A 9896-nucleotide genomic window follows, 5' to 3' on the forward strand; every position below is an offset into this window, starting at 1 on the left:
TGTATATATATGACTGTAAATCTACTTCCCAGTAAATTATATTTAGCTGAATATGTTATAAAATAAATGCAAAGAGATTCCTTTAAAATAAGCCTACTAAGAAGGCAGTCTTGTTTTTTAATAAACCAAATGCTCTATTTATATTTTCTAAGCTGCAATTAATGCATTTAAAAGATTGTTTAGCATTCAGGCAGTTTACCAATATATGAAGTCTTCCTTGGTGTCAAGTTTGTTCCATTATAATGTCTCTATTTTTAATGAAATCATGATGGAACAGTTTTTGATGTCCTCTTTCCTAGAAACATGAATAATTTTATCTGATTGCTTATGGCATTTTTTTTCAAGCTTCACCATCTAGTCACAACATTTTCAGAAACAAAAAAAAATGAAGTAATTAAAGAAAAAAATGATTGCACATTTTCTATCATCACAGTTTTATTTCTCTGTATCAGGTTTTCTAGGCTTTGACTCAGATATCACAGAAAGGTCAGAGGCTTTTACTAAATGCTTCATTTGAAAATGTCATGTTTTTACTCCATTGACCCTTAAAAACAATTAATATAGTTTTAGTTTGCATGTACTAATCTTCACCTTTCCTAAACTGAAATTGTCTTTGCTCCTCTATGGGAAGGCATGGACTATAAGCTAGATATACCTACATTGCAAGCCAGCTTCTGTCATTTCCAGACTGTACAGCCTTGATAAAGTTATTTAATCTATTTAAGCTCTCTCCATCTATAATACAGAGATCATAATACTTCTTATCAGGGCTTCTCACCTTGGCACTGTTTTATAGTAGATAATTCTTCATTGTAGAAAGGTGTCCTATACAATGTCAATTGGCTCTACTCACTTAGATACCCATCCACCTCTGGTTGTAAACACTAAACTTCTCTCACCAATAAATGTCTCTTGGCAAAAAATTGTTGAGAAACACTATTCTAAAGGATTGTTGGTTAATTCTGCCAAACAATGGATTAAACAAACATTTAAACATCATGTTTAAATGATGTATTTATGATTACTAACATAAATGACATTATGTTAGTAATCTAGCACATTTTGACACATAAAATATATACAATAAATTTAACTGTTTCATTGATAGACTTGGATTCTCAACAGTAACAATACATATTGAGTAAAAACAAAGATTGAGAAAAACATAGAGAAGAAAAACTACCTTATCAGAGAAAGTTTTGGTCATTTAGGAAGGAAATAATTTAGTGTTCACTTGATTGGAATTATAAGCTTTTGGTTGTGTCTATTTTGGGGGCAGGAAAGATCTGAATAATGTAAGGCATTCATTAATTCAGCAGATACCAATTTCAACCCTGGCTAACATTTTATCTGTCAGTCTCACAAAAATGCAGCCACGTGAACTTCAAACTAAATGCACAATTTAATTTTCAAGTGCTTAATAATGTAGAAAAGGTTCAGCTTTGGGAAACACATAGACTATGTTGCTCTAAGATCTTGGGAAAATTTCTAACCATTCTGACCCTGTTTTTTCAAATTAGTAAGTAATAATAATAATACTAATTCATAGTGTTTTATGAAGATTCTCTATATTATACTACAACACTAAAATAGAGTTCGAGGATTGAGCACTGATATCTACCAAGGACAGAAAACTAGATACTGAAGACAGAATGCAATCCTGTGATTAATGGCACTAATAAGATCTATCATTTACTGTGTATCTGCTCTTAATCATAAATTGGTCTAAGAGTGTGACTCTGTTAATGTTTAGAAAAAGGACAAAGAAAAAAACTCTGAGAATGGTATAAAACCAGTTTAATGCTCATTTTAGAAAAATACCAAGGTGCTAAGGAACAGGCCCAAGGTCATATAACCAAGAGGTGATGGAACTAGGGTCCAGCCTTTAAACTCCAGAGCTTAAGCTTCTAATTGCTAAAGTACCCTACTTTTATCCAGTTATTACATCTGGTTGGAAATAGATGGCTGGAGCCTATGCCATGTCCTGTAAGCTGATGTAAATGCATTTCAAACAAACTATAGAGTTAACCCATAGAAAATAAGGCATAGGCACAATAAGTCAGTTTTATGAAAGTTTGAATCCCAGCTCTGCCAATTCCTCTCTGTGTGACTTTAATCCAGTCTTACCTCTTTCTACTCTGGTTAGATTTCAGTGAGGAGGGGTAATAATAGAAACTTCCCCTAAAGGTGAGGAAGATATTGGATGGGTTATTACATGTAAATTGTTTGGACATAGGCCTGGCATGTGGTGAGTACTAACATACATGAATTAATGACTATTTTTATTGTCACTTATATTATCTCCTTCTCCTTTTTTCTTTTTTTCTCTTCCTTTTCATTTCTTCCTATTAGCTTCTGTTATATTTTCTCCTTTCTGGCAGCAAAGGCTTCCAAAGGTATTATTGTCAACTTCAGACTTTCCTCATTCTGGCATTCAACACTCCATTGGCTGGGATGAGACAATAATGAGAAATACAAGAATTTCATCTTTTTAGGGTTAGTGGAGTGGCTCAAGTGGCAAAGCATCTGCCCAGCAAGTATGAGGCCCTGAGTTCAAATCCCAATACATTTTTTTTTGTCTTTTTTAGCCAGCCTCCAGCACTTGGTAGGAGGCTGAGAGGCAGGAGGATTGAGAGTTTGGAGCCAGCCTGAGTTACATAGCAAGTTCCAGGCCAACCTGAGCTATACAAGGAAACCCTGTCTGAAAACCAATACCCTGACTAAAATTAAAATAGTATTTTGTCTTTCTAAATATCCAGGTGCTAAGATATAATTAATTGAATAATGTATCTTTTTTTATATATATAAAATGAAATTACTGTCAAACATCAAAAATTTACCAACATCTTATTTTGAGTATTTTCAAATCTACAGAAAATGTTTAAAAAATATAATAAGCACTCACTCTTAACTACCTTCTTCAATTAACATTTGCCATATTTGTGACTTTTCTTCACTTGGTTCTCTTTCTCTCTCCCTTCCTTCCTACCTAAATACTTAAGCATTCATCTCCAAAATTAAGAATGTTCCCCTATGTAATCACATTGCTTTCATCAAACCTAAGAAAATATATTTACTAAATAATATCTTCTAATATGCTATTCATATTCAAATATCTCTAATGGTCTCCAAAATACCTTAAAAAATGCACTTAAAAATAACTGAACTTCCATATAGATTTCCCCTTTCCTTCTTTATATGAAAGCACAAAGAGGTATATCATTTAGATATTATGCATTCCGTCTTTTTTTTTTTTCATTTTTCTTTTATTGTTCATATGTGCATACAAGGCTTGGTTCATTTCTCCCCCCTGCCCCGACCCTCTCCCTTACCACCCACTCCACCCCCTCCCGCTCCCCCCCCCTCAATACCCAGCAGAAACTATTTTGCCCTTATCTCTAATTTTGTTGTAGAGAGAGTATAAGCAATAATAGGAAGGAACAAGGGGTTTTGCTGGTTGAGATAAGGATAGCTATACAGGGCATTGACTCACATTGATTTCCTGTGCGTGGGTGTTACCTTCTAGGTTAATTCTTTTTGATCTAACCTTTTCTCTAGTTCCTGGTCCCCTTTTCCTATTGGCCTCAGTTGCTTTAAGGTATCTGCTTTAGTTTCTCTGCATTAAGGGCAACAAATGCTAGCTAGTTTTTCCATCTTAACAACAGTGTCCCAGAGATAACTAATAACAAAATGTGTTTGTTCCACTGACATCTGATTATAATAGGAAGAGTTCCTTTCCTGATAAATTTGCAGAAGAATATTCTAAAATACATGAAAGGCTACAAAAAGAGGGTGGGCCAGTCATCTGAATGATTTATAATATTTTCAATAAATATATCTTACCTTAATATCTTGAATTGCATACTAAAATTTGATAAATATGTATGTAAGTGATAAATTCCTTAAGCAAAAATAATATGAATCTCTCAGTGGCTTATAAGATAATGGATTAGAAAACTAATTTTTTTCTTTTAGCATAATATTTTAGCCAACAAAATGTTCACTCATTTGCTTATGTCTCATGTGATACATAAAATCAAGAGATAGGAAATATAGACTAGCTGTAAACTGAAATCAATCAATTCAATTCTATCATTATGTAATAGAGTTACTTTAACTATTCTTTAAAGTTGAAATAAGTAAAAAGAGGAACTAACATGAGTCTTCAAAAATTAACCAAATTTAATTTATAACTGAACTTAAAATCTATTTTTGTCTACAGATGCATTTTTCTTAGCTGCAGAGAAAGAGTCTAGGGTCTGTGAGAGTACCTCAGGGGTAGAGCACAAGGCCCATGGTTCAATCCCCAGCACCAAAATAAATTTTTAAAAAACCCCAAAAAACAAAAGTCTGGCTATTTAACAGATCAGAAAGAAAGGAGACACAATTTACAATGACAACTAAATAGCTAGAGTTCAGCTGCTTACAAAGCAAATTCGTTTTTATTATAAGAGATTAATTCACATATGAGTCATTTGCAAATGTTTAACAGAGTACAAGAGCCAAGTTGGTACAGAAGCAGATAACTGAAATGTTCGCACTTTATTGTGGTTCTGTCAGCCTTGCAAGGAAGACTAAATGACCCAAGTGAAATGAACGTTCATTGTTTGAATGCTCTTGGCAACTTTTCCACTAGTTAAAACTCATGTAGAGGTGTCCCACTTAGAAATGAGGTTGTGATTTAGCAATATATGACACTGGTGGCTTACCTAGATTTTTCATCATCATCTTTGTTACCAATGAATCTTTTATTAAATAAAGGTCTTTTTTTTTTTTTTCAAAATTTGCTTAAAGCAATAAGTATATATGTATTTGCTTCTCAGGGTAGTGACAGCTGCATATGAGATTGACTATATCTTTCTAAATCTTTAAAAGATATATCAAGAGCACTATAATACCTGCCCAGGAAAGAATTAACAAAATTTCTGCAGACATTTATATCTTCATTTCATTTTTCATATTTCTGACAAAATAGTGAGAGATATGAAATGAGAGAAAAAGAATAAAATAGGCAAAGAGAAAGAGATAAAGAATACTAGAACTTTGAATAAATACCAGCTAGCTAAAAAGAGAATTTCATTATAACATTTCAATGTCTAATTCGCTGTTTTTTCCCTTCTTAGGTTTATCAGACAAATTATAGAATTAAAGCTTTAAAGAGATTGCTTCTTATCTTTTAAAAAGGTAGTAGCTTCAGCAGAAGATAGAAGGAGCTGAAAAATAAACTCAAGCCAGACTATGAAGGGCCTCGTGAACCATTCTAAGATGCTGTGAAGTTAAGGCAGGGGATCTTAAGAGAAGAAAGAAAAGACCATATTTCAGGTATATTTGCAAAATGAATGAATAGGTCTTTGAAATTGATTAGCTGTAGTAAGAAAAGCAAATGGGTCATAGCAAAAAACTCCAAGGTAAATGGGAACCGAAGCCATCATGAAAGACTGAGAACACAAAGGCCTGGGTAGAAGTATCTCAAGTGGGTAAACAGTGGAAGAGAGGAAATAGTGATAAAGTGACTTCATTTTTAGAAATGTCAGGTTGGTAGTGCCTGCAGAACCTCCAGATGAAAGCACTGGATGGGATGCTAATATTTTCATTATCGCATTTTAGAAAAGTGAAAAATGAGGCTAGAAGCCAAGAGAGAAGTTTGTCCAAACTCGTCCAATCAGTAATACTTGATCTTTTAGTCAAAGCAATCAGACATCAGAGACTACACTCAGTTTCACTAAACTTCAGGAAACCATCTAGTTTTCTGATTATTCTGAAGCAATCCCACATATATGAAAACCAGGCTTTTCTTTAATAATTTATGAAAGTGTAATATATATAAAGAAAAGAGCACAATTTCTTTTTTCAATGTGTAACATATTTAGGTGACGTGTTCTCTTCTTTCTAGACTGAATTCTTCCTACTGACTTATGTGCACCTTTTCCCTTACTTCCTGACAACATCCATGTAGGTACCATCTTTCCATGTTTATTCTATGACTGTGAAATGCATTATTAAGCATTTTGGCAACTTCTCTTTTGCAGGCTAAATGTAATCCTGGATCCCTATTCCTTTGGAGTATTCATTTCCCGATCCTTGAATCATTTCTGCTGCAATCTTTGAACATTTTAAATTCCTCTCAATCTTTTACCTAAGTACTGTTCATGGTTGCAAATTTAGCAGTAGATATGGCTTGAGAATGAATTTTTCACAGCATTTCCTTTGAACAAGGCCAGGATTCTTGCAGTAGCCCACCCACTATCTTTCAGTAGATTTAAATATTTGTGGAGTTGAGAAGTTCTTTCTGTTTTTCAAGAACTGTGGGGAGTGGATTAAAGCCTATGAGAACTGGACACAGCAAGGCAAGATGCAGTTAACTGTAGGCTGGGATAGGCTGTGCCCCCAACCAGGAAACAGGGAAAGGTAGGAACGCAGGTTTCTCCTGTTACAATGTCACGCCCCTCACCATGGCTCCACCCTGTTTGCTGCTGTAAAAGACCCCTGAAGGAGGAAAAGGGGCTCTTGCCTTTTGGGGCTTTACTTTGGGCTTTGGACTTTTTGCTTGGCTTTTGGCTTTTTGCTTTGGGGGGCTTTTTGCCTTTGAACATTGGGAAGAAACTTTTATTTTGGGCCTTTTGGTGTGGGAAGCTTTTGGAAGGGAAAAGAATTATTGAAGGGAAGAATTGTTGAAGGGAAGAATTGTCGGAGGGAAAATGCTAAAGGGAAGAACTTCTGAGGGGAAAAGAACTGTTGAAGGGAAAATGCTAAAGAGGAGTTGATAGAAAGTCTGCACTGAGAACTTTAACATAGGCTTCAGAAAGCAAACCTGAGAAAGAACTTCTCATACATAGGTCTTAGGAAAGCTAAAGCTAAAGAAAAGCCAAACAGAACATGGGACAGTGCACAGTGCAAGTCTAAGGACCCAGACCTTAAGAGTTATGCATATACAGGTTGTAGGTGCAGCTGTTTGCAAGTTTGAGCACCGAGGCTCTAAGAGAGCTAAAGAGAGATGAGACACTGCAAGCCTTTGTGCAAAAGACTAAGAGCAATTAAGCTAAAAGCAAACATGGGACAGTGCGAGCCTAAGGAAAGAGGTTTTAAGCAAGGTTTTAAAGAAGGCTTTAGAAGCAAGGTTTTAAAGAACTGCAAGGAATAAGGCCTTAAAGAATCAAGATAGAGAAAAGAAGCAATTAGGGTTGGGCATCTCCACCCGAACACCCAACACACCTGACCCCAACTTTATGTCTTTCTATCCTGTGTCTTTTCTGACTCTCCAGTCGCCCCCAGTTGAGCCCAGTTAGGTACAGTAATAACTGAGGAGGAAGAGAGAAAAACCCCACTCCAGCAAGCGAGGGAGCACAAGAAACAGCGCCCCCTTCAAAGAACAGAGTTTTGTGTTATTAGCTGCATGAATAACTTGAAAACAAAGGGTTTGTTAATTATAATCTGTTCTATATGTTTTCAGAATTTGTGTTTGGCTTGCTGTAATCCAACAAAATTCATTTGTGGGCGAGGAGGGCACGGGAATGAAGGTGAGAGTAGTTTTCTTTCTGAGACAGGCCCAGAAGACCAGTAGTCAGGAAGGAATGCACCATCCTAGACAGATAAATTCAGAGCAAGACAATTGCAATGGATTAAGTATGAAAAAGAATAAACTCAAGGAATAAAACTTGCTATCAAAAATACCCAGAAAAGTCTGGGTGTCCAAAACACTTAGATTCAAGAAATTCATGCTGTTGTAGAAATCCTAAAGGCAGTTTAGGAGTTCATTTATTTCTAGATATTCTGGTAAAATATTCCAGGAAAAGGAAATGCATCTTAGGCAGTAGTACTCTGGTAGATAGGGTAATTCTTGGTGGACTTTTGAAATGTTAAAAAATAAGAAAACTTAGGAGGAAATTGAAATTCATCACCACAGTGAGCTAATTACAGGAAAGAAATATCAATGGGGAAAGGAACAAAAGAGAGTCACCACAATATGCCAATAAATAAATAATGCAAAAGATTTGCAAGTTCTAGAGACACCATCATTAGAAATCATGTATCGTTTTTTGAGATGGTGGCAGGAGCATAAAATTTAGACTCAAAAGTCTTCAGCCTCATTCAAAGAACAAAGTTCTCTAATAAATAGGAACTGCTGCTAATTAATTTTTAAAAATGACCATCAACCCAATGGAAAGGAGTATGAACAGATACTTCACAAAGAAGGAAAAACAGTCATCTATATGACACAATGGGTCTGCCCCACTCATAATAAAATAACTGAAAACAAAAGCTACAATGAGATACTATTTTTCACCATATCACATTGGCAAATATCAGAAAATTAAAATGTCATTGGCAAAGACATGTGAAAATAGGTCATTTCAGAATCTCTGGTAAAAATGCAAATTGTTGTAGTTCCTTAGGAGAACAATATGGGAATATCTATTAAAATTACAAATATATACACAACTTCACCTAACAGTGTCATTTCTTGAAATTTATCCTCGTTACGTGCTTCCACATGACTGAAATGACTTATGTTGAAGGCTTCTATATTGTAGTATTTTTACCATGACTAAAGATTTGAAACCACATAAGTGTCCAATAGTAGGGACCTCTATAGATGAATATTGATTCACTCAAATCATGCAAAACTACTAAGCTATTTTAAAATGCTGAAGATCTTTATGTATACATCTGGAATTAGTCTAACAAAATCAATAAGTTAAAAAATAAGATGCGGAATAAAGTATGCATGAAAATTTTAGAAAGGGTTTCTGTTCACTTGTATAGGATGTTATATAAGAATTATCATATAGAATATCTCTAGATGTACGCCAAGAAACTAATACTATGTTAATAATATTGTCTTGGAAGGAAAATAGGTAGATGGGAGACAGATATCAAGATAAGTTTGTAACCAATGAGACAATGAATATGAACACTTTGTAAACTATGAAGTACTATATAAATGCAAAAACATTGTGTCTATACATCACAGTATTGACTGAGCCTAGATTCTTGCTATGAAACATGTACTGATATGCTGAAACTTTTGTTGGAATTGATGCTGAAGGCTGGAAATTTAAGAATGCTGTACAAATTCTAACATGTTTATTTGCTAATTGGTTTTTCTGGCTTCTTTGAATAATGTTTAATCTTCAACACATAAGAACTGATTTTTTTGTGAGACACAATATTCAAAAGTAGCTGTGTGTTGCTCAAACAATACATTTATTGTACCAAGAAAGCTTGCAATGTCACAAACTCTACTGTGAGGATTTGCTTACAAGGGAGAGAGCCTTTATAAAATAAAGTGTTTATTATTTATTTATTATTAATAAAGTTTGTAAATAATAAAGTTAATAAAATAAAAATTATCCCAATCATAAGAGTAAGTATAAGTGCAAATTTCCATACATCTAATTTACCCAAAGAGAGATAAATGTCCCATATATATTCTAAAGTAATGCTAACTAGGATTCATTCATCTTGCCAACTCTTTTTGACTGATGGTGTCAGCTTTGATCTCTGTTGAATATGATTCTGGGATGAAGTCTGAACTTATTGGGAAACAATGCTGTGATAGTTCTGTTTGGCTTATATGTGAGCATGAGGAATGGTGAGAGGAGCCAGATATGTTTATATATGCTCTACATATTTCTCTTTCCTTTTCTTCCCTTCATCACAGTATTTTTCTTCAGAAATATTCCTAAGAAAGTGGATTATATGACAGAAGAATTTATGCAGACTGCTACTGAGAAATTCAGTACAACTCTTTAGTAAGAGGAAATGATGAAGAAATGGAAGAAGAGCTAGTTGGATGTTTTAAGTACAGGTTATTAAAATAAAGTGTGGAAGAACATGAAAGATACATATGACCCACTTCATGTCAACATTAGTAGACTGTATTCATATATAATACA

This window comes from Castor canadensis, chromosome 2 (assembly GCF_047511655.1).
Source record: "Castor canadensis chromosome 2, mCasCan1.hap1v2, whole genome shotgun sequence".
Classification (NCBI taxonomy): Eukaryota; Metazoa; Chordata; class Mammalia; order Rodentia; family Castoridae; genus Castor; species Castor canadensis.